Source organism: Vespula vulgaris, chromosome 13, assembly GCF_905475345.1.
Source record: "Vespula vulgaris chromosome 13, iyVesVulg1.1, whole genome shotgun sequence".
Taxonomy (NCBI): domain Eukaryota; kingdom Metazoa; phylum Arthropoda; class Insecta; order Hymenoptera; family Vespidae; genus Vespula; species Vespula vulgaris.
In genome coordinates, this window is record NC_066598.1 from 5,117,323 (window position 1) to 5,141,079 (window position 23,757).

Here is a 23,757-nt window from a genome sequence, read left to right on the forward strand (position 1 = left end):
TATATTTTTATGAAATATTTATTGAATTAATTTTACATCAGTGAACGAAAAATTCAGATTGCTATAGAAGTTTCATTTACAAAAAACTTGGATTATCTAATTCTGATACAGACTTTTACAGATATTGAAAACGGTATAATACAAAATTTAGAACCAATAGATCAAAGAGTTCTTAATACATTATATTAGTTTAATTTTCTAAGCTAAAAATGTCCTACTCCATCGATAGATATTACTACGAGATGAAGCGCCACCAGACACACAATTAGTTCTATATTCAGTATATAAGCGACTATAGTAAGGGCAAGAAGAATTCCTTTTATACGAGAAGAATTATTGATTGCGTCGACACGCATAGTTCACTATCGTCGTTCCTTCTTTTTTTCTATTTTACTTTTATCCTGAGGAGAAGAAATCAACCATTTATTTCTTTAAATAAGTAATATTGATCATTAGAAAGTTGTATTTTTTATGCTTTTACACTTAACTAGTCACTACAAAAATGGCAACGTCTTGAGCTAGTGGAATATAATTTTTAGAAATTTTTAGATCACTCTAACTACTTTTTCAAAATGAAAATGCATCTTAGTCTAATTGATCTGTCACCAATCGAGAAATTCAAAATAGAAAATTTTTATGTTATATATAGCGTATTAAAAAAAAGAAGCATTCAGTATTTATACAGTACATAAAGCACACTATACTGAGTAAAATAGTCTTATATTAAACATTGGTCAAGAAGTTTCTGATATAAACATTTTTGTATATTAGTATTAATTTGTGTTATAACATACAAATTTTGTATATTAATATCATTGATTTACTGACTTCTATCAACACATGTAATTAGCAAGTAAATAATTCAAAATTTCTTTTAAATTGAATCTTTTATAACGATTATAAATTGATAATATGATGAAACAGAATTGAAAGGAGAAAACAACATGAGAGAGAGAGAGAGAGTCCGCAAAAATTCGTCAATTTACTAAATGTGTATTTGTGTATATCATGCATAAACAAATAAATATTAAATTTTTAAGTATCGTACGAAAATAGTAAAATATCTTTGCTAAAAAGCAAGAAAAAGAGGAGAAGACGAAGATATACGATTGATCCCATTAATTAAATATTTTTTGAATAATTGATTAAAATTTTTGAAGAAAATTTAAGACAATATAGAATATTAACGCAATGTTCGATTGATAAATGCTTTTTATCTACTTTTTATGAAACATATGTACACAAAAAGAAGGTTAGAATATTCTAAATAAATTGTACTTTAGGATATTATTGCGATAGATTCTGTTTTTTATCTTCCTTATTTTTTTAATTCATATTTTCTTATACATAATTTTAAACCAGTAAATGCTTTATTTCACAATATATCTCGAAATTGCGCATTGTTGATGCCGCAATGCCGTGATTGTTGCATTCTTTTCGTTAGCACGATGTGTTGACAGAAATGATTTTATATCATTTCTGCAAATATGCTCTCTGCATCATGGCTTAAGAAAATAAAGTCAGAACGATGTAATTAGTAATTATGTATGAGTTATGTATTAGTAATTATATAGTAATCAAATATGATTTTCCACATTACTGATATACTATAAATTCAATAAATATCTTGTAAAAATATATAATAAATGAAAATATACTATATTAACAGCTATATACACACACACACACACGCACATTTTGGTATGTATAATAAATAAAAGTATACTACATTAATAGCTACACAAATATATATATATATATATATATATATATATATATATATATATTGCTATGTATAATAAATAAAAATATACTAGATACAAATATACTAGGTATGTGTGTGTGTAAAAGAGAGAGAGAGAGAGAGAGAATTCGAGCAAACTATGTACATGATATTACCATTATAATAATATAATTTTTGTATTTTTGTGCATAATGGTTTATAACAAATATATCTCAAAAAAAGATGTCTTAATTAAATACTATTATTTCTATACGCTATTCATTGTAAAATTATAATAATAGAAATTTTTAGTAATAATGTTTGACGCTATAATATTAATTTTTACAATCATTCTTGTGATGAAAAGAATAGAAGTTAAAATGTATTCAACTGTAGACATTAGCTTTATTTATATAAAAGTATATGAACTTAAAAAACGATAATGTACAATAATAATATATTAGAAAAGATAAAAAATTATATTATTTATATTTGAAAAAATATAATATGGATAAAATTGTTTATTTACTATTCAATTCGTTTTATTTCAGTTAGATGGACAAGACGTTAGGGAAAGTGATCGATAGCTAGTATTTAGACCAGTTAGAAAATAACATCGATTATTTACGATACTCATAAAATTAAAATACTTTCGTTAAATTGAAATTAAAATAATAAACAGTCTTATCTAAGTGGAAAAGAGACTTAATTTTATTAGAAAGAAATAACGGAAACTAATTTGTATCCAAAAAACACTAATTTTAATTGTCGATAATATATAAAATTTTCTTTCGACACATAATGAACTTAAAAAAAGACTGACAGGTATATGAAATTAATAAGACAATAAACGACGAAGCATGACTAGTGTATATATAAACGATACCATTTTAATAATTTCTAATAAATTCATTATGAATATATAATACGCGAAATCATAGATAGTATACTTTTTGTAATGTATAGATGCACGTGTTTATTGCTTTGTTAATCTCAATCACGAGTGTACTACATATTTGTAGTTATATTATTAATTTATATAGGTTTTTAATCTAAATGATATATATATATGTCTATAAGTGTTCTAAATCGTATTTTTCGTTGTTTTAATTCAAATCGTGTTATCTTAGTTCAGACCAAGCCTTTAAAGTGTACATGATATGAGATAGGGCGCAGTCATTCTCCGTTTTTTTTTTCCCGATTTTTCCTCTTAACAATTTTTATCTCATTTTTTTTTATTATGCAATCAGTATCAAAATAAGAACGAGTGTTGATTAAGTGAAAGAGAAAGAAAGAAAGAAGAGAGTGCAAGCAAGAGAGGATAAGAATGAGTGTCAATTGAGAAAAAAAAGGAAAGAGAGAGGAAAAGAGACAAAGAGCAACTACGAGCACAAACGATAGAATGAGAAGAAATAGAAATCGAAACAAATAATAGAAATTGATCAAATAAGATTGGAGAAACCAATTACCATGAGACGTAATGTATACATGAGAGTAGAGGCCAAAGAAAGTAAACTATCATATCGTAAGTGAACAAGATTCCGAAGTATTTCTTTTTCCCTGTTTAAAAGCTAATTCTTTTTCTTATTATTACTCTTATTATTATATTATTATAATATATTTTATTATTATAATAGTAGTAGTAATAATGTGTATATAATATAAGTAATAATATAAAGTGGACTGCAATAGAAGTTATAAGGAAAAATAGTGCTAAGTGTTCTATCTCATAGATAGTATGTAAACGAACTCACATCTTTTGATTTCTATTAATATAATATATGATATATAAATATATTCATTAAATTTATTTATTTTTGATAAAATAATCGACGAAATCTTGTTTTTTTTGTCCGAAATTTATATATAATAGTGCAACGAGACGTATCGAAAAACGTAAACAGAATAATCATGTGTTATGTACGTGATAGATGCATAAACTTCAGCTATTTGCTGGCAACCGGCAGTTAATTGTTGAATTCAGGAATGAATTTATTATTATAATAATAATTACTACTATATAATAATAATTACTACTAATAGATTATTGTTAGAACTTGCTTAAACTTCCCGTCCAAAAACTGTTACAAAATAATGTGAAGGTTGTAAATACACTCTTGACCCTATTCGTCTCCATCACACGCATTTATTTATGTTCATCTTGTACGGACCATACACAGCATACACACACACACACGCGCGCGCGCGCGCGCGTATACCAGCATTGTCTCTTATCTAGCATGGATTACTATAAGTTGCATGTCATCTTCGAAAAAGGACATAAATATGAACAACTGAAAAATGTAAGTTCAAGCTATTAACAAAAATATTCTAATCCATACTAAGTCGATTATTATGCGTGAGAGAAGTAAATCTACACAAGCTTTTTTCTTACATCGACGTATTAGATGTTTGATATCATGCGGAGATAGTGTTCCCATGTTATAGCTTGTATTAATTGCGTTCAGTACTAGTAATATAATTATAAAGATTTTTGGATGAATCCCAACAATGATTTCTATTTTTCTGATAGCTTTGTCCATTTTTTGCTGCATAATAAAAGTACACGTATTAGAAGTAATATGTTATAAGATCTTTCCAATTCTTCTTAAAAATGAATGCCGAAAATGGAATTATTATAATAATTAATTTAATTTAAATAATTAATATCATTAATGTTAATTGTTAATAGTTATAAATGTTTTATTTCAATTCCATCAGTATGAACTGAGAATGACAATATGTAAACATTGTCCACTCAGATATTAACAATGTTTGGAAATAACAGAAAACTTTAAGGTATTAAAAGAATCTATAAAAAATAACCCATATACTTCTAATTGGCTAAATAATCATTTACAATTTAACTTTGATCGTTGTAACATACAAAGTAATAATGACTATGATAAAAATATTATTGCAAATATATATCTTAGGGATCAGTTATTCTTTATTACGCCATATATGTTTAAAGTTTTAAGTATGATTCTATTGTTCTTTAATGAAGAATTTTTAACTTTATCTATAACTATCGTATGTCTACAAGTAATTTTTTCTTTGAGCATAATGTTCTGTGTCCAAATTTTAGCTGAATCGATATACTCTTAATGTTGAAATTTGAACTTGGTTGAATTTCGACCAATATCAATATTTAATAAGTACATCAGCAACAGATATAGTGTGGCATCTACATTGAAAATGCATGCAAAAAAAAATTGTAGCAATTTTCATGATTGATGCATTGCTATTCTGGTCTTTCAGAGTCATTTGCTTATATTACGTATATTTATGATCGTTAATCAAAGTTGAAAGGATCCCTCTTCGAAGAATCCTAATGACAAATGAAAATGACAAATGATTAACAATGACAAATAAAACTGAAAATATTACTCAACACTAAATAGCAAAGTTTGAATACTCGAATTCTCAAGCAATTGAACACGTTTTCTTCAGAAATCTATAGATTTATCAATTTTACCAATATCCTATATGAAATTTTTTGGATACATTCTTAATACTTGAAAATTTTAAAAACTTCAAAAAAAGGTAAAAATAGAAATTTATAGATAGATGTGGCCTCTTAAAGCAGTATGGCCTCTTAAACACAGTTAATATTGTATACTTATACGATATTAGATAAATTATGCATAAGTGAACAAATTTTCATTATTTTCAATAGCCAGATAGTGTCGAAGTTTTGTTTCTATTTGCTTCTCAATCTTTCTTATTTATTTATATTATTATTATATTTACTTAGTTTTTCTTCGCTAGCAAACTGTAAATATCCATTAGTAACAAGAAGTATTAATTTTCGATCTTGATTTCTCCTAATAACATTCTTACAAACGATAGACAACACTCTTAGAATTACCATAAAAATTATCAACGTTTTCGAAGATACCACTATTGTTCGTCTAAAATACACGTTACTCATTAATCTGAAAGCCTTAAAAAACAAACATAACATCTATACCTTTTGTATTAATTGTGTTGATGGATAAGTACGTATCCTCAACAATTCATAATACTTTCTCCTAAGAGCCATATAAAGGCGCTCATATATTTACGAACAGTTGAAAAATTTATATTTTTATTACCAAATTGCAAAATTGGATGCAATTATACGATAGTCACTTGTATATATAGTAAGTGTAAACACTACTGTGTATGGTAGCCAAAAAACTTTTACTCACTACTTCTGATATTAACAAGAAAAAAAATTATTTTCCAAGTGTAATATTTTAAGAGGACACATTTAAGTACACAAATATTTTTCATATTCTGCATTTTTATTTAATTTTTAAGTTTTTATATGTTAATATGTAATTGCTAAACTTATTTGTTTTATAACTTCGCCACATTTTCATGACATAGATTGTATTAACTGAAAGCATCTCTTTATTGGTATGGAGTTCCAACCATCTTGGATAACAGTATATAATTCTTCTAAGTTTTTCAATTTTTGTTGTTTTACGAATTTGTCGATATTGATCCATAACATTTCAATTGGATTTAAAACCAGATTAAACTTCGATTCGTCCATAAAAATTTCTCTAAACCATTATTCTAACGTCCAATGAAAATGTTCTTTGGCAAATGCAATTCCCACTCATCGATTTTTTTCCGAGATGAATGTTTTTCTTTTGTGCCACTCGACCCATTAAACCGAACTCATTTAAATGATGACGTATCTTTTGAACACTTACTTTTTTATCTAAATCAGGATTAATTTCTGAATTAATTTCTACTGCAATTTTAAATCTGTCTGTCTCGGAGAGTCTATGGATCCTTCGATCAGTTTTGGCATCAGTTTTTCATTTAATTTTACAAGGAACATTATCTGTAGTTCGAAAACATTATACTTATATAATATACTTTATGGTTTGGAAACAGGTGACTCTGGATATTCCAAGTTCTAAAGAAATTTGGCGATAAGATTTTCCACATTTCGCAAAAATTGCACTTGTTTTCGTTGTTCCGGTGTAATATTTTTTCCATTACTCATATTAATGCTCTATATAATATATCTAACTACACGAACTACTCGATTGAAATTGATAAAATCGATTTATTAAACGATTTAAAGTACGATACGCATAGTGTTCTTAACTATTTGATCGCTGCAGAAATTAATGCTCCATACAAAACATAGGTTTTGTAAAAAACTCCATATTTTTTTGAAATAGGAAAAAAACATTTGCTCCAATATTAATATTATGAATACGAATTTTTAAGATTATTTTAGTTATTTTATTTTTACTCCATTTTTTTACAGATATATCATATTTCAAAATGTATTTCTATTTCGTCCTTAAGCATATAGCCATCATTATATATCATTATTGAGAATACTTGCCTTTGGGAATTCGTTAGGTACTTGCTAAGAAAACGCATAAATAAAGAATACATTATTACCTTTGTCCGAGCTTAGACATCTTTAGTCAAATATGTAGCTTTCAATAATGTGTTGAGTAGAGCTATAAATAAACAATAAAAGTAGATTCCTAGACAAAACGATTCATAGGTTCGTCTGGCACCTACCCTTCAAATATTAATGCAACATTCATGAATACAGTCATCAAAATAAAGAATGAAGCCATGAGCTTATTTAAACATTTCGAACAAATTATTCTGACACACCCACGATCAATAACCATTTTGCATTCCTTTTCCATACACTTTTTATTTAAACTTTTTCTTTCCTTTTCCTATAATTCAGTATTGTCTTCGTGGATAATTCGAGAGAAATTATTAAGCAGTCAACGATTCAAATGGTTTGTGCTCAACAGTAAGACAACCGAGTCTTATCAACATCACTGGTCATGCCTTTATCAAATATATCCAGCACAATTTAAGTCGATAATATATCTTTTGTACTAAAATCATCAAGACCTCCGAGTCTTGCTAATATCATTGACCATTCCTCATATTGAGGTAGCCAACACAATTAATTACATACAATTAACGAAAGAAAGACATATCACAACATTTGTATCTCATTATTTCAAAAATACATTATTATAATTTCGATTCACCAAGTATTCTTTATCGCGCATCACCTCACGAGTTCCATGGGATCCTTCAAAGAAATCGCGTTCTCCCATTAATTTGTGGAAATGTAGAGAACGGTATTTTGTTGAGAACATTCAACTGTTTCCGAGCTTTATGCCGTCGCCCTTTTTCATTGTGACCATTGGGTCTACAGGTCTAAGGATTAAGAAGAGACGAAGGCCAGATCCTTCATCGATGATCCAATACGAGAAAAGCAACGTAATGCGCTTTCGTAGTTGCGCATTTCCGACGCAACAAATTGATTGACATCTGCGACTAGCAGAAGATGATATTTAAATGGATCAAGTAAAGGATACATAACAACCTATGAGGATTGTTTTCGTGACATAAAAAAATAAACGATATCAGAGACTTGTCAGTGTAGTTATCAAAACCGTAACGTTAGTAAATACGTTAATAAATATATGACATTTTTCAATTCAAGCAAATGAGAGATGTAACGTGCCGGATTTAAATGTAATTGGAAGATGCAATATGAGATCGTCTTCGAATATATTAAATAATTTGTGAGCTTGTTTATAGAAATGTGTAAATAATTTATTGCGTATTCGTAATTGATAGTTGAAGAGAAGGTTCTTAAAAATTAAGAACAGATTTTTAAGTAGTTTAATTAAAAAGGAAGTCCAAATGTATATCTTTTGCAATGCATTGGTTTTTTGAAAATTTTAATAAAATTAATTCGTGAGAGAAAAAATTATAAAGGGAAAGTTTGCGGATGTTGCGAAGTGATTGTAGCTTGGGTCTATTCTTATATCTTAAGATACATATATGAGAGTAAAAATTATAGTGATATTAACAATAATAATAATGAAATGAAAGTATAAATATAATAACAAAGATAGAACTTATAAAATTCTGTACATTACATTTACAACCATATATAGCCATATTAAAACCATATATAGAAAGGTTAATAATAGAGGAGAAAACTAGTGATAGAGGACTGATATGTGTCATATTGTTCTAAGGGAGCGTCACGCATAAGCGTTGACACAATTTATGCCTTAGGATTCATCAAAGGATACGCTATTACCGATAGTCTGCAACCTGATTCTGTTACCAGATATTAGCTCCGGCAACAGTCTGAGTCTCAATTTTGTCTTAATCTGGTTACGTTTAAGGAAAATTGCGCTCGAATGGTTTCATTCGAAATCACCAGTCATGTCAGTTAAAGGATTATTGAATAACTGAAAACTATGTCCTATCACACAGAGAATATATTTGTTGAGATAAAATTTTGATTTTCAACATACATGAAAACGAGACAAATTATTCAGTATATATTAATATACATCACAAAGTTTTTCTGAAAAATCACTCTATCGATAAATGACACAAAAATTATCGATTTATATAATATTATTAATAGAATTACAAGAGAGCGCAAACAATACAAACGAAAACAGATTTACTGAAATCCTTACAAAATCTTTGGCGGACATGGTTCAAGACTAAGAACTTTACAATGCGTCCTACTCGAGCGATAAGAGAGAAACATACTAAAAAATGAAGAACAGTAATATAATTTTGGTGGGTTTAACCGTCTTTGCATAATATGTTCTATGAAAGAGAAAGGATCGAAGTTTTTTGCGTGGAAAGACTTTTGTCAAGATTTTAGACTATAAGAAAAGAGTAAAAAGCAAGCAAAAACAAGGTAAATCAGTATAATAAGATAACCGTACGAGATAGTAAGATTTACAAGATTAATATCACCTTACAGCATTGTTAGATACGAGCAGTGATTTGCATCTGACGAGAGCCGAAGAATACAAAAGATTAAGATTCTCGCCTATGAATAGTTTGGAGATAGCATGCAATCGCAATCGGTATCGGATCGAATAAAGTTCATACGTTAGAAATATTTTACATAGATATGTAAATGAACACATATTTTTAGATTGTTGATCCATATTATATTCAGACGCGTGCTTTATTTACAACATTTCGTTTGTTTACGATTTATTGAAAGAAGCTAGTATTCGTTTAAATGGTGAGAATGTTAAAATATTAAAACGTATCAGAAAGGCAGAAACATTAAATAACATTTTGGAAATATTTTGCATAAATTAATAAATGAGAATGAAAGTAATTGTGAAATAGATTTCCAAAATATCGAAAATGATAATATTAAAAATGAATTATGACATTTGTTGAAATTTATGAAGAATTATGAAAAGAGACTTTAGAAAGTAAACAACAAAATACAATTAGTATCAAAAGTCGACATATCTACATATCATTTGAATTTGCACAATACATAGATTTTTATGTCAAACTCGACACAAACAATAAAAATTGAATTCCAATCGGTCCTTTCATAATATCAATGTATGTTGATTGATATATCTTGGTTAGGCAATTCTTGAAATATATATTGGTTTACAATTCTTGAAATTTTTTATATAACACAATTAAAGAATACACAAAAAGCTTAGGAACCTATTCATGGCCCGATAATCCTTCGAAGTTCAACGATTTCACTCGCAACTCGAATTGCCGAATGAAACTTAATGACGATGTCTTTCGAGTGCAAATATACATGATATATATTCAGATCTAATATAAAATAATAATTATATATATAATAAATATCCAGATCTATATACATATCTAATATATATAACTAATATATAATAACAATATATATACATTGTCACGTACAACATCGCGTTTTAATGTAAAACGAATTGTAATTACAATAATGTGATGTTATAAAAATATCTAAATATTCTGGAACGTTTATAAACTACGTCCTCTTAGACCGAATTTCCATCGAAGACAGAGTTGTTATATATCAAAATATTTTCGGTATCCAGTATTCAGCCTATCTATACCGAATTTACTCAAAATACTTCCAGGTTCATTCGTAAAAATGTCTTCCCTCTTCATAGTTATCGTCTCGCAAATAGTCACTCAGTAGATGTAGATTAGCCCGGTTATGTAACCTAACTGATCTTAGTTGTCCTAATAAATCTATTTATTAATAAAAACTATTAAATAATTATGATTAAATTTAATATTCATAACTTTTATGTAAGTGTTACCTCTTTCTCTTCGGCCTCTCCAAAAGTATCAAAGACAGGTCCCACCCCCGACATATACTTCTTTTGCCGTACAGACTTCTAAGACTGATACGTGGGCTTCTATCGAATACGCAAAATTCCATATAGATTCGCTTCAACGTTATACTCCTTGGCATAGAGCCTGACTTCTCAGGTCAGAATATAAGTAGCAGGTTTATATTGACTCACCTTACTTTAGTACTGTGTTTGATTATTTATGCAAGATCATTAACAGGTTGAGTGTGGTATTCATCCCTATGGACTGATAGTGAACTTTTTGTTTAGATGGTGTTGATTCATAGAACTGACAGTATCAAGCTTGAAAAACAATAAATTGTAATTAAGTAAATAAATTAAATTAAAAAATGAAATAAAGAATGAATAAAGAAAATAAATTAAAGAAAGAAATAAATAAATTGAAAAAAGAAAGTAAATAAATTATAATTTATGAAAAATAAATCGTAATTAATGTAATATAAAAAGATATTAAATTTCATTAGTGGATTTTATTAAAAAATTTTAAGCAAAAATATGATTTAATTCTTCACGTATTACAAAAAGTGACGATCTTTTTAATTTTAAATTTCTGTCTATATTGCGCTCGTATGCTTTTTCATTTGTGTTATCACGTTATAACAATATCTTCATACTTTTTATATTTTCTATTCTTTTTTTTCAATCGATAAACAGTTATTTTATCGACTCATCTTTTATAGACCTAGCATGGAATTATTTCATCTAAATGCTGTGTAAGCGCATCTATTAATTGTTTATGAAATGTGATTGACATTTTTTTTTCATGTTACATTTTCGAACATAAGTAAATCATTCACAATAGTGGCACCTAAGAAAAACTCGAAATTTTCTATACCATTTCTATACCTATCTTCTCAATATTATTTTAAATTAATCTTTGTTCATTACTTTCCATGGGGATGTCTTAAGGAACAATGAATCCTGGAACCAATATAAATGCAAGGATAGGATCAATAACATCCACAAAATCAGCCCAAATAGATGTTTTATTTCATTCTTGTTCGTTGGTATTTATATAAACATTTGGAAGACTAAATTTTTTATGTTTAAACCATACCAATTTAGATTACATATTTTATTTATTTGTGAAAGTCTTTATATTTCTTAACTTTTGATACAAAGCATAATATTAATTTTAGTCTTTATGCAAATATATTTGAAAAAAATTACTATATATTAATATATGAAATATTATCTTTCTATACTATTTTATATTACAATCTACATATATAACTTAGAAAATAATGAATATACAGTAGTTCCCAAACGATTATTCTGTTCCTTAATTTTTTTCAGTAAATATATCTCAAAATTGAAGCCATTCTTGTCTGCATTATAAATTTTTACAAGTCCAATAGATAAGATTAAATTTTATATCTCAGATTCATCAATATTTACAAACCTTACGAAACAAAAGATTCTGCAAGAAAAATACTGCAAAAAAACATTTTGCAAGATACCAATATCTTGAAACATAGATCGCGTTCTGAATGTTATTTATTATATTATATTTTATATTACATAACTTTTTGATATATAAAGATATACAAAACTAACATTTTAATGCTTAGACATTCATTTTATTAATAAAAATTGTTCAATTGTTACAATGAAATTTAATATTAATTATTTTCATGTAAATGAGCTAAAATGAATGTAAAATATTTATGTATCGTGTCTTGAAATCAGTCTATTAAAAAAAATGATAAAATGATTTTCAAATTTGATACTAATTGGTCCATTTAATACAAATAAAAATTTTATTACATTAATCATTGATAATTACTAAAAGAGAGTATATAGCGTATTTCAGTATATGTATTCAAAAAAATTTTTATAAAGGATGACGACGAGAAATAGAGATAACTTAAAAATCATGGATTGCTCATAAATTTTTTTTACAGAGTTTAGTAGATGTTTCAAAATGATGGAACTTTTATTGAAACTTTCTTTTATATGTCTTCCACTGTTCTTGGATATTTCACAAAGAAGAAAATTTTTAACTTTCTTCAAATGATGATTTAATCCTTATAGTCGAATTTTTGCACAATTGTATGTTTTATTATGGATGATACACTTGAACTCAAAATTTTCTAATTTTTTTAATTTCCGAGTTGTCTACTTCTCTCTGTTAGTGATGCTTTGCATCGCCATCACGTGATTAACTAAAATGTTTTTTAGTGCACTTTAAGTATCACTATTTTGTTTCATTTGTGTATATTGTAAAAGTCTGGAATCTCGCCATAATTTTATGGATACACTGTATTCTAATTTTATATTATCATAAAGCAAAATTTTAACACGGCAGATTAATAAGTAACTATAATAAATATATTGTGTGAGTAATTCCTATAATCACAATTTATATTAATGAGAAAAAGTTGAACCTACAAACGCCCGTTGTTATAAAAATTCTGCCTTTTGTTCTATAAAAATATCTGACTAACGTATCTATGGGAAATAAAATAAAATATAAATTTACGGTGTCTTTTTTCTAAACAAAGAATTTATCACATAATACAAAGACTATATCTTATTGATTGCTGACCACATAGGATTTGTGTTAAAATATTTTTGAAAATAACGTATTTAACTGCTATCTTAAAGAAATTTTTTGTATATTAATTGTTTATATAAGTGGTTTTATAATGCAAAATGCGCTATCTCCAATAAGTTAATATGTCCACTCTAATAAGTTAATATTTTCTATTTTAACTTTTAAATTCATGTAGTTATAGAATTAAAATACATAACATTAAAATACGTTAACATTATATTATCAGCATATATACGATATACATATTGTATAACAAAATTCTATATTTTAAACATTTTTTAAAAATTTTGTCAATTCGAAAAATTATTCATAATATTGACATTGCGTATATGTTTCCAAGTTATCTATAATATAACAATACTTGAATTGTTTATTAAACCTCTGCATTATTTTATCTTCACGAGAAAATAAAAGTTCGATGATTATGTTAAAACTCATTGCATGTATGCTGCAACGTGTAGTCATAGCTAATTCTTCAAAAATAGATTATGAGTATCGTGCTGGCTTGCTAGAATTAATTGTAGTTCTGCCATCTCTTTCTTAAGCTTCATTATGAAGCTGAACGTATCTAATAATTATGAAGGGCTAAAAAGTTTTCCTGATAAACGAATGTTTCTACCGTAAACTAATTTTGATGGTATTGCATTTAGAGCTTCTTTTCATGCTGTTTTGATATTCAGCAGTACAATAGATAACATTTTCACCCATTCTTCTGTATCATAATATATTATTACTGCCTTCATTTAAAGAAGAGCTCTGTAGAATTTTTCCTGAAAAAATCCTAGAAGATTTACTCTTACATCTATATACTAGATAACAAACATTAGGATGACCATACTTTTGGGACGAACTTCTGCTGTACATTAGTGGAACCTACAGGAAGAGGTACCAAATAAGAAAAAGTGACGCATAACAATGCCAAAGCTATGACAGCGAAACCCTGCATATTGTACATCTTAACACTAACAATATTTTGTAAGAACTAACAATTTACTGTAAGAAGTAATGTTTACAACGTAACTTTTAAATAATTATAAAACAACCACTCATTTATTTTCGTTTTTAAATATATCATACATAACATAAACAGGAGATCATAGTGGCAGTGTTTACTTTACTTAGAAATGGTTTCAATTTATTTAATGGCGCTTTTTGCAAATGATTCTTCTTCATAGATTTATTACAAACATATTTTTTGCTAATTATACAAAATTTAGTTGTCTTGTTTTCTTTGCAGAATCGTATCTAGCATGTTTTTCGCGAATACAAAATATTGACTTGGCCACTTGATATTCCTTGTAAGTTTTCTTTTTCTTCTTGGAGAAATTCCTGACCTTCTTCGACTAGCTCTTCTGCTATTTAAGTAGAAATTGTTGTTTGGATATATTTTGTCCACTTATTTCTTTATAAAGAATCCATATATTTATACCAGCCAAATCAAGTATGTTGAAAGAAACTTGAAAGAATACTTGAAAGAAACTACAGGCCATCTATAAGATTTTGATTTGACACTGTATTTTTTTGCCATTTGATCGGTGACATCGACGCCGAATTTGGTTTTGTTATTGTATATTGTATACAACTGTTTCAAGTATTCGCTTTCTGTCGTTATTGATTTTTATTCTTTTATGCTTTTAACTTAGTATCGTAACTTTTTTGGCTGGTTTGGATTTATAAATTGTTAGAGTACAATTATTTGTTTTGTAAAGTACTGTTGAGAAACGTTCCAATTCGTCTTTGTTGATTTTGCTAGCTGGGACAATTCTCTTCTATTACTCCGAATAATCCCAAATAATATTGTTCGTTTTGCCAATAATTTTGTCGCCAGTGATGCACTCGTGAAAAAGTTGTCCGCTGTACATCCAGTGAATAGTTCAACTATTTTGAGGACAATAAATTCACCAAGTGGTATTGACGACGGTCAGGATTCTTCTTTTCCCAAATATGGAAAACTCTTTATAATGTTTTTACTGTTGCCATCCGATGCTAATCAAAACTTGATGCCAGATTTATCAGGCTTACTTATATATACTATGTAATGTATAAATTTACATCTTACTTTTGTAGGGAATAGTTCTTCATCAACAATCAGATTCGTATCGGGCTTGTAACTATTTTAATTATTCTCGATAAATTTGTTCATTGCATGTAAAATTAGAGCAAAATCATGTTAAGATGTATGCAACTATCTATAGTTATGATATTTAAGTCCAGAGATAAGGTTCCAAGTAGAAAAACTTAGAAAATGGTAAAAAAATTTATACACGGGTCAAATGACCTGCTATGGTAAGAAAGAAAGGTGTCAAAATTTTCTCGGAAGAAACAAAAGAAAAAAAACCAAAAGTGAGAAATTGATTAAGAAGGGAATCTAAGATTTTACAGATAGTTGATGATGATCGGAAAAAATAACATATACATATAAATTTCAGATGAAATCATAAATCAGTCAAATGATTCGGCGTGATACGTTTAGTGTTAAAAAACGCATAAACAAAAGACCTACTCCGGTAGATCTATTACAATCTATTACAGTGTAGAGTTATAACAAGCGTAACTTTGGAAAAGAATGACAATGCTGATACAGATGTATTTCCAATCCAACAATTCTGTGATCCTATCTTCCTAGAGGAGATATTGAAAACGATGCTGCGTAATATCATGGTCCCGAAGCCTAATGGTCTAACAACAAATGCACATTAACAACTTAAGCAGACAACCACCAGTATTCTGATGAGAATATACAATTTAATTTTACTAGTACAGAAACAAATGAAGGTAAAACTCTCTTGATTGCAAAAAAAGATAGAGCAATTAAACCGGAAGAATAATTTAGGCACATTACGGTATCCTCGGTACTAACACAGACATTCCATAAAGTGCTAACAAAAAAAGACGGCGTTTCGAATTGATGTAGACGAGAGACAGAAGACATTTTGTAAAAAAGATGGATGCGCAAGCTTCTTATTCGATGTTCCCAAAGGATTCGATTCGGTGTCCTATGCGACGATTACGGGCGACCTTTCATAGATTTCAGTAAGGATTATCTATTTAACTGCTCCTACTTGGCACATATCGCTAGGCTACGTCGTCTTTAAAAATTATTTAAAGGTACTTTCTTATGTATCTTTCTCTTGAACAGATAAGACGATCCGCAAATTTGTACAAAAACGGTTGTATTTGCCGCATAACATGCTAATAGTCTACTTTCACGTAACTATAAACGATGGATCCCATCCCTCAGATGGATAGTAAGGCAATAAGGCTCTCTAGGCTGAAAAGTTTAAAAAATGTCTAAAAAAAATGTCTACTTGAAACAAGAGATCGATCTAACAATAGAATTTTCGAAAACAGCATTGAATACAATAACAAACAACTGATGAAGGATAGATGGAGTGGAAAGCTATGGAAAACAATGGATGTTTGGATGAAAACAAATGGAAGCTCTGACTGAGTCAAGTAGATCAAATTGAAACAGGACAGTGAAAGGAGTCTAACTGGTCCGGACTTCGTCGATTTGAACAGATTAAGCATAAATGCACTTCTTGTTAGCTTTCCAATTACAAGAGGATAGAGGAAATAATAGGAGAATATATAGAGCGGGATATAGCTAAATAGAGATGCTAAATCATGTCCTACACCAATGGCACAGGACACAAGGATAAAGATGTATACGATATACTTTAATAACGACATACTTTAAGCGGAACTTAAGATCATATAAAATTATATATAAAAGTCAATGATAGCTTAAGAAACCTTGACTTAATTACCAAGAAGAACGGGAAAACATTTATTATAGATAGTAATAAGTAATTGAAACCTGTAATAAAGAAAAAATTTGGAAATAGCGAAGTAATATTTACCTGTGACATTTATTTGGAAGGGAATATGATGTCATTCTGTCAGCAGATTTTTCAGTAGTGGTTCTTGAAGTAGAAAGAAATTACAACTAGTGTTGACTAGTGTTTTAATAATATTAATTATATTGACTGTATTAACTATTTAAAAGGAAAACTAACAAAAGAAGGAATAAGACGGGAATTGGTTAAGGAAGAAACAAACTACTTACCGTTCTATTTCTCTATTTCAACTGCATGCACTATATCGCTGGCTAAGACATCGGCTCCTTTCATTGCGTGTACGTGATCTTCCTCGTAAATATGTATGTTCGATTTAACTTTTACTAAATTTCGAGCAATTTTTTTCGTAGCTGTGCCAAGTTGAAATTCGCTACGACTTACAACTCATAGCTTTAAGAATAAGATCGGTCCTATTTTCCATTTCTCTGTGTTTTAATAATTGTTTGATTTTCTTCTCTTGTGATGTGGATAATTGTATAATCAATTTTGCTTTTAAGGTTTTATTTTTACCTTCAGTTGATGAATTCGTGATGACACTTATTATTTCTTTCACACATTGACTCTCAAGGCTGCAGATCACATACCAACTAATTGACGTAATCGATACAAACTGACGTCCATCAGTTTGTCAGTAGTAATACATTTTACATTTTCTGCAATTATTTTCTAGTTCCTAAAAATTACATGTCCTTGGAAAATGATCATTCTGAATCCTAATTAAATATTTAGTTACGGGCTTACCAGCTCACGAAGCAGCCAGATAAGAGGGGTTCTTTTTTGTCTAAACTATTTCGTCTTTATATCTTCAGATTGAGATAAAAAAATAAATAGTCATTACGTCGCTAGATTTCCATAAAGTTAATCATTGACGTAATCATCAATAATTATGTGATACATTTTGCTTACGAATGCAGCTCCTTCTATAACAAGAATTAAAAATACTTCATTTAATGTTTAACAATTTGTTATAATTTGTTATATATTACTCAGAAAAACGAAAATTATATCGGGAAAATATTAAATTAAAAAATTATTAAATTTAAGTAAGAATATGATCGCAAATGTTATAAAAAGATACAAATATGAAGATTGCATTAAATCAATTCTTCAAAAAGGATGTTCACGTCTACTTGATAGACGTAAAATTATTCGCAAAATAAAAATCAATGCAAGATTAAGTTCTACTAATTCAATTATAGAATTGTTTCAAACAACTGGAAAGAAAATATTTCTGGATGAAGTCCACAATGTTTTAAAAGAAGGTGGTACAATAGTAGAATAGCTCGTAAAAAGACATAAACGAAATCAATCGCAAAAACGATTAATAATCGCTAAAGAATTTATTTTTAAAGCATAATCATGGTGGAATGATGTAATCTTTGCGGGTGGAAATAATTTCATATTCATATTTAACACTCATATTCAACTATAATAGACGAAAATTTGTGTAAACAATTTCATTGCGTAAACAAAATCAACAGGTACAAGTAAATATTGTAATATCAAAGGATGAAACAGGATGATGCAATTTTGATGGGATGGGGTTGCGTTTCAACTGCCAGTGTAAAAGAATTACATTATTCTATTGAAGGAATTTTTGATAAAAACGAACATTTAGATATATTCAAATAAAAGTTTAATAAAAATTGTAACGAATATGGATATATTCCAAACACAAATCGAGAATCGGGCAAGAATATTTATTATACAATTATACGAAAGTATTTCACACTCCATCAACAGATTAAAATCTGATTATTGTATTTAAATCACCGGATTTAAATCCGATTGAGAATTTATGGGACTTATTAAATCGCCAAATTCAAACGACACCTATAAATACAAATTAAGAACTAAAAAGACAATTAATGGAAGAGTGAAAACGTATTAGCCAAAATATTTAATTGAAGCCATTTTAAAAATGCCTTAAAACATGTTATTAGATAAAAGGTTTATCTAACGAAGTATTAACATTATTATAATTTTAGTTATATGTATCTATATGTATATATTGAAAAACATTATGTAATGTTACGTATCTGAATTTTTCGACATCAATACTAGATCTAATATCGCTTATGATTCATTGTGTAAAAAACAAATTACACGTATAAATAAATATACATATTTGTAAATTAGAATATGTGCTTTAAACCTTACGAACAAAAAGATACGATAATTACATATCGAATAAATATACAGAACAATAATTTGTGAAGTACTATGATGTCCAAATATTATATTGCAACTATATATTAATATATGTATATATGTGTATATATTTTTTCTGCTTGAAAAAAGAATGTGTGTTTGTGTGGTTCCCTGCCCTGAAAGTGTCTGCCTGCATATATCTGTAGGTATGTAGGTATGGGGGTATGTGGGTATGTCGGTATGTGGATATGTGGGTAGGTGGGTAAGTGCATAGTCGTAGAGAATCCGAGGTAAATGCGAACTATATTTTAAGAGAGTTTACTTATAAGGACAAATAATTGAAGATAGATCCTTTCAAATTTGTATTCCATCGTCTATGATAAGCATTGTGTAATCCAGTCTATTTTAACCGTCGCATATTTCAAATAAAATTGACTTTAGTAAGTCTTTAATCTGAGATGTAACACTCTTATATTAAACAAAGGCACATTAGCTTACTCAAAGTTTCATACTTTGTCTAGTCACATCTCTAGATAAAAAAAAAAATCAATTCCAACTTAAAATTCTCATTAAACAACTTCAAGCCCTCCTACATTCATTCCATAATATAATTATCTACTCGAATCGTTCGACGTGACATATAACATCATATACCTCAGTAATAACAATTCCGAACTATTCGGCTATGTCTTATTATTCCATTTTGCTGCTATATACGTAATTTATATGCGCGAAAAATAAATCTTCATTATTAAATCGTTATTAACGAACCTCTTAAAGAGACTCAACTCTCTGGTAATTTCACTAGTAACGCCAAGCGCTGCTGCCCAGGTTACCTCAACTTTATTAACACTTTATCTATCGATTTAGAATGTCCTTTTCGAGGGTTCTGAAATGCTTGATGTGCCAGGTAAATCCTCATTTTTATTGATTTTAGAATTACTGATTTGCTATCCGTAATAATAATGCTTTGTGTAAGAATTTTTTATAAGAGATCTTTTCCAATCAATGAAGTATATATTTTATATACATTAAAAAATGCACAATTGATTAAAAACATTACAACTTGATGTGTCCACTATTTTATCTTTTTAACATTTAAATAATAAAGGAAATACTGATCTGCACAATCTATTCCTTTCCATTTGTTGTAATATATTATCGATTTAGGCTTTTGAACTGGCACTGCAGATTTTCTATTTATATTGTTGAATTCTATTAATCTTGCTGAATGTATCGTAGAAATCATATTCACATTTTATTTCTCATTATTCCATATCTGTAGTAAAATATTATCTTTTCTATGAAATATGGTTCGATCATGTAAAAGTTGTATTTTTTTAAGACTTTCGAGAACACGTCTACCTATTCGCATAATTTCACGTATACAGAACACAATTTATTCTTCAGTAGAAAAATGTGATGTTATATATTCTTGTAAGACTCAATAATATTATGGTGTGTCTTAACTTTCTTTTTTGGACATCATATATTTCGAAATTACAGATGTATCCAATATGAGCTTCAAAAAACACTTAATAGTATACCGTTTTTTGTGATTTCTGTACGTTTTAAGTGAAAGTTTGCCTCGTCACGGAATAATACTTTCATCCAATGATAGTTATTAGCAAGACTTGTACACGTCATTAAATCTCTTTTTTGAATAATCAATAACTGATTAAATTTTTACAAGTCTGTTTATACAGTAGAAGGAAATGACCTCATTGTTACAAAAATGCTACCTTTACATTATCTGCACCAATCTATTTCTGCTTATTACTTTTGAGAAGAATGGAATTTCGATACTGGACTGAATCGACCGATACTTGAAAAGAATGTCTTTATTGAATTTTTCGATCAAAATAATTAAACCCAAAAAATTCTTTATTTCCAGAAGTGTGATATTGTGCCGTTTCTTTGTCTTTGATGGTTCCCTATTTACTTACTATTTAATTGTGATATCTATTTGATTTCTTCAACATATGCTCCAAGAAATAAAGGTGTCCCTTATTTTCTTTAAATTTTGGCATAACTTTTACGCTGGCAATACCTCCAAAAGGTTCTATAATAATTATTTTGTCGTATGTAGTTATGATCATGTAGTTTTATCTATTACAACGTTAATATCATCACTTTCTGAATCACTAATTTACAATAGTAATACCTGACGCCACTTCTGTGGAATTAATTCATTGTCTTTGCTGCTATCACTACCATCAGTCTTCAAAGAACTATCAAAACAATTTGATAAATTGTTCCAACAAAATTCTTTATTTTCATTACTTCGATTCATTAAAGTAAAAAGCGTTAATTTCAAAATATTTAAAGCGTGTAGGAAGCTTATAATATAATTACTATTGACACATATGTGCGTATCTTCAGCAATTCTCAATATTTTCTTTTAAGGATCATATATCATTATTAGGAATATCTGTCCTTGGGAACTCGTTGGATACTCGCTAAGAAAACGCATAGATAAAAAACATATTGCTACCTTTGTCCGAGTTTAGGCATCTTTAATTAAGCATGTAGTTTTCAATAATATATCGAGTCGGACAATAAATAAATAGTGAAAGTAGACTCCTAGACAAAACGAGTCATAGATTTGTCTGGCACGTACCCTTCAATATCAGCGTAATCCAATCAAATATCAATGCAACACTCATGGGTCCATACGGTCATCAGGAAAATGGGATTGTTTAAATATTTAGAACAAATTATCCTAACACACCCACGACCAATAAGGATATTGCTTTCTTTTTCCAGAAAGATAGTTTTATATTTGATATTTCTGTGAATCACTAGTAATACTATATTAGATTGTTTTTCTTGAAGAAACTCTTTTTTTCTCTTGAAGAAGAAGGAAGCAAAGTACAAAGAAGTCGTCATTATCGATTTTAGAAAAAGGGAAGACCCTAAAACTACGAACGTAGTGTCAGTTTTATTCCTAGACCATCCTGAGTCTAGGAATAAAATTGTTGACTTCATCAAAGAGCTTTTTTCCTTATTGATTTGCGAAAACTTTTGCGTAAACCTGAAGGCTATCTGCAAAGCAGTAGAGTTCTGGGATGATGCTCGTATCCTGAATGAATTATCGCTTTATATTAAAAAAGCAATACCAAAACATATAAAAGAGCATAACACAAGAAGGGATTATAAGTCATCTCCCAAAGAGATATCAAAGAAAAAAATGAGGAGGGAGGAATATCTTTCGATCCACACTGAAGGAGGTATAAATAGACAATCCACTCCCATTTATTGGGGAAAGATCATAACTGAGAGACATTCTATGGAAAAAAAAAAAAATCAATCTATAATTTAAGTACGTCTACGATATAACAGTTCTAGAAACCAATCATTCCAGAGGAAATAAAGAAAGCAATGCTATGGAAAAGCACGGCGCCGTATCTAGACGGTCTTAAAAAGCCTCAAGCAGATTAGAATGGAAATATAAATAAGAATATTTAGTCTAATTCTTCTTATCAGGAAAATTCCTCCAGATCTGCTGGAATCAAGAAACATCTTGATTTCGAAGAAGCAAGGAGCGACTAAGCCGGAAGTCTTCAGGGAGACAATTTTTGGGATAACACACTAAAGGGAACAATTTTGCGTTCGAGAAGCAGCTCCTTGAGCTGCACATAAAAACGCTCCCTCTGTCTAGCATAGCCAGTTTCTCTGAATATTAATCACCATCTATGAACATTGTTGCTTCCATCGCCACTGAAAATTTCCAGTGCATCTTCGACATTTTTAAAAGTCATTACGTTACGAGAAAATACAGCGCTTTGAAAATTTTCGCAATTTTCAACATCGTTTCGTTTCGTAGTTCTCGCACCTTCCTCTTTTTCTTAATCTTTAGAGTATAACTGTCGTCGTCGTCTTCTTCATCACTATCATGGAGGGTTGATTTCAACCTCCCAGCCAACTCTACTTTCTTGTTGGTCGTTTTTAGACCTAAAATACGAAGTCGCGTCTTTAATTCGTCTTTGGAAAATACATGTTATTTAGTGCAGGATTAAAGAGTGTAATACTATTCAATTTTTTGCGGAAGATTTTTAGAACAATGTTTTGTATGCAGTCTAGACTTTCTTGTTTTTGATTTTAATAAGGCAATTGATTTAATAAGATAATAAGGTGATTGATCATCCGGTTGTTTTGAATCGTTAAATGTATTTGGTTTATAATTACTCTCTGTAATTGTTCTCAATCTGTTCGAGTTGTTTCTTGACAAAATGCAGCTCTATAATATCTGATTTGTCAATTACTTTAGAAACTATGTAATTCCCTTCAGTGTCC

General features: G+C 28.7%; 1 long non-coding RNA gene across 2 annotated transcripts; it reads right to left on the reverse strand.

Annotated features, from left to right (window-relative positions):
• Window positions 1-17,248: 17,248 nt before the first annotated feature.
• Window positions 17,249-18,163, reverse strand: LOC127068615 (uncharacterized). 2 transcript variants are annotated; one of them, XR_007783062.1, is made up of 4 exons: window positions 18,052-18,163; window positions 17,821-17,983; window positions 17,520-17,735; window positions 17,249-17,376 (listed from the first exon to the last, which is right to left on the reverse strand). It is a non-coding gene; the product is annotated as an uncharacterized LOC127068615 (long non-coding RNA). The 2 variants fall into 2 exon arrangements; XR_007783061.1 differs by lacking the exon at window positions 17,249-17,376 and having other exon boundaries at window positions 17,421-17,735.
• Between the last annotated feature and the right edge of the window lie 5,594 nt (window positions 18,164-23,757).